This window comes from Oncorhynchus keta, chromosome 19 (genome assembly GCF_023373465.1).
Source record: "Oncorhynchus keta strain PuntledgeMale-10-30-2019 chromosome 19, Oket_V2, whole genome shotgun sequence".
Lineage (NCBI taxonomy): Eukaryota > Metazoa > Chordata > Actinopteri > Salmoniformes > Salmonidae > Oncorhynchus > Oncorhynchus keta.
This window is the reverse complement of record NC_068439.1, coordinates 9,501,384-9,504,883: the sequence shown is the minus strand read 5'-3', so window position 1 is coordinate 9,504,883 and position 3,500 is coordinate 9,501,384. Positions and strand designations below refer to the sequence as shown.

Genomic DNA, 3,500 nt, shown 5'->3' with positions numbered 1-3,500 from the left:
TGTGTGTGTGTGTGTGTGTGTGTGTGTGTGTGTGTGTGTGTGTGTGTGTGTGTGTGTGTGTGTGTATGTGTGTGTGTGAGAGAGAACGAGAGAGAAATAATGAGAGCGACAGCGAGAGAGAGAGAGAAAGAGAGAGGGCATAGTCACTGTTAGATACAGGAAACAACCCCTAAACCTTCCTTTCCTCCTCAACAGCCATAACAGAGGAATTGTGTCCCAAATGACACCCTATATAGTGCACTACTTTTAACCAGGGCCCCATAGGGTAGCGCATTCTACGGTGAATAGGGGGCCATTTGGGGTGTAGCCAAGGACACAGCATGGTTGATTTTAGCATCTCTGTACAACGTGTGGCTCACACAGACTCCTTGACTTTTTACACATTTTGTTACGTTACAGCCTTATTCTAAAATGGATGAAAGACATTTTGTTCCTCATTAATCTACACACAATTACCCCATAATGACAAATCGAAAAACTGTTTTTTTTTATAAATATTTGCAAATGTCTAAAAAAAAATATGTAAAAAAATGAAATACCTTATTTACAAAATGATTCTGATCTTTTGACTTGAAAAATTGAGTTCAGGTTCATCCTGTTTCCATTGATCATCCTTGACATGTTTCTTCAACTTGATTGGAGTCCACCGGTGGTAAATTAAAGTGATTGGACATGATTTGGAAAGGCACACAACCTGTCTATATAAGGTCCCACAGTTGACGGTGCATGTCAGAACCAAAAACAAGGCCCTTCTCTCCCGAGTTTTAAACAAAAGGTGGAGAAGGTCAACGGGTCTGGATGCTGAATGCTGATGCACTGTACATAATGCAGGTAGAGATGATGTACATAATGCAAGTAGAGATGATGTACATAATGCAGGTAGAGATGATGTACATAATGCAGGTAGAGATGATGTACATAATGCAGGTAGAGATGATGTACATAATGCAGGTAGAGATGATGTACATAATGCAGGTAGAGATGATGTACATAATGCAGGTAGAGATGATGTACATAATGCAGGTAGAGATGATGTACATAATGCAGGTAGAGATGATGTACATAATGCAGGTAGAGATGATGTACATAATGTCGGTTAAGAACAAATTCTTATTTTCAATGACGGCCTTGGAACAGTGGGTTAACTGCCTGTTCAGGGGCAGAACGACAGATTTGTACTTTGTCAGCTCGGGGGTTTGAACTTGCAACCTTCCGGTTACTAGTCCAACGCTCTTACCACTAGGCTACCTGCCGTCCCTACACTCTAACCACTAGGCTACCTGCCGTCCCTACACTCTAACCACTAGGCTACCTGCCGTCCCTACACTCTAACCACTAGGCTACCTGCTACCTGCCCCCTACACTCTAACCACTAGGCTACCTGCCGCCCCTACACTCTAACCACTAGGCTACCTGCCGTCCCTACACTCTAACCACTAGGCTACCTGCCGCCCCTACACTCTGACCACTAGGCTACCTGCCGTCCCTACACTCTAACCACTAGGCTACCTGCCGTCCCTACACTCTAACCACTAGGCTACCTGCCGCCCCTACACTCTAACCACTAGGCTACCTGCCGTCCCTACACTCTAACCACTAGGCTACCTGCCGCCCCTACACTCTAACCACTAGGCTACCTGCCGTCCCTACACTCTAACCAGTAGGCTACCTGCCGTCCCTACACTCTAACCACTAGGCTACCTTCCGCCCCTACACTCTAACCACTAGGCTACCTTCCGCCCCTACACTCTAACCACTAGGCTACCTGCCGTCCCTACACTCTAACCACTAGGCTACCTTCCGCCCCTACACTCTAACCACTAGGCTACCTTCCGCCCCTACACTCTAACCACTAGGCTACCTGCCGTCCCTACACTCTAACCACTAGGCTACCTGCCGTCCCTACACTCTAACCACTAGGCTACCTGCCGTCCCTACACTCTAACCACTAGGCTACCTGCCGTCCCTACACTCTAACCACTAGGGTACCTGCCGCCCCTACACTCTAACCACTAGGCTACCTGCCGCCCCCTTTGTTTTGTCTTTGTTTTAATATGGCCAGGGCGTGAGTTGGGGTGGGCAGTCTATATTATTTTTTCTATGATTTGGGAGTTGTATGTTTGGCCTGGTATGGTTCTCAATCAGAGGCAGCTGTCAATCGTTGTCCCTGATTGAGAACCATACTTAGGTAGAAACCCATTACATCATTTTTTTATTATTTTTTTTTTATTTCACCTTTATTTAACCAGGTAGGCTAGTTGAGAACAGGTTCTCAATTGCAACTGCGACCTGGCCAAGATAAAGCATAGCAGTGTGAACAGACAACACAGAGTTACACATGGAGTAAACAATTAGCAAGTCAATAACACAGAGAAAAAAGGGGAGTCTATATACACTGTGTGCAAAAGGCATGAGGAGGTAGGCGAATAATTACAATATTGCAGATTAACACTGGAGTGAAAAATGATCAGATGATCATGTACAGGTAGAGATATTGGTGTGCAAAAGAGCAGAAAAGTAAATAAATAAAAACAGTATGGGGATGAGGTAGGTGAAAATGGGTGGGCTATTTACCAATAGATTATGTACAGCTGCAGCGATCGGTTAGCTGCTCAGCTAGCTGATGTTTGAAGTTGGTGAGGGAGATGGCATATAGTATTATATTATACTGAAAAAAAAACGTTACGCAGCTTGTAAATGGTTGGTCTCATGTTTCATGAACTGAAATTAAATTAAAGTTCCCAGAAATGTTGCATACCACACAAAAAAGCTAATTGTTGCACAAATTTGATTACATCCCTGTTATTGAGCATTTCTTCTTTGCCAAGATAACCCATCCACCTCACAGGTGTGGCATATCAAGAAGCTGATTAAACAGCATGATCATTACACAGGTGCACCTTGTGCTGGGGGACAATAAAAAGACACTCTAAAATAGGCAGTTTTGTCACACGCCACACAAATGCTACAGATGTCTTGGGTTTTGAGGGAGCGTTAAATTGGAATGCTGACTGCAGGAATGTCCACAAGAGCTGTTGCCAGAGAATGTATTATTAATTTCTCTACCATAAGCCACCTCCCAATGTTGTTTTAGATAATTTGGCAGTACGTGCAACCTGCCTCACACCCGTTGACCGCATGTAACCAAGGCTTCTTCACCTGCGGAACCGTCTGAGACCAGCCGCCCGGACAGCTGAGGAAACTGAGTATTTCTTTATGTAATTTACACCTTCTGTGGGGAAACATTTATTCTGATTGGCTGGTTCTGGCTCCCCAGTGGGTGGACCTATGAGCTTTTCTTGCAATAATATGGGCATGGTCTTTTACCAAATAGTGCTATCTTCTAGATACCTTGTCACAACATAACTGATTGTCTCAAATGCATTAAGAAGGAAAGAAGTTCCCCAAAATAACTTTTAACAAGGCACATCTGTTAATTGAAATGCATTCCAGGTGACTACCTCATGAAGTTTGTTGAGAGAATGCCAAAAGTGTGCAAA

General features: G+C 44.2%; 1 long non-coding RNA gene across 1 annotated transcript; it reads right to left on the bottom strand.

The window, feature by feature from the left end:
- Positions 1-1,357: 1,357 nt before the first annotated feature.
- LOC127909185 (uncharacterized) lies at positions 1,358-2,023 on the bottom strand. The gene is made up of 3 exons (XR_008070070.1): positions 1,862-2,023; positions 1,478-1,605; positions 1,358-1,445 (listed from the first exon to the last, which is right to left on the bottom strand). It is a non-coding gene; the product is annotated as an uncharacterized LOC127909185 (long non-coding RNA).
- Between the last annotated feature and the right edge of the window lie 1,477 nt (positions 2,024-3,500).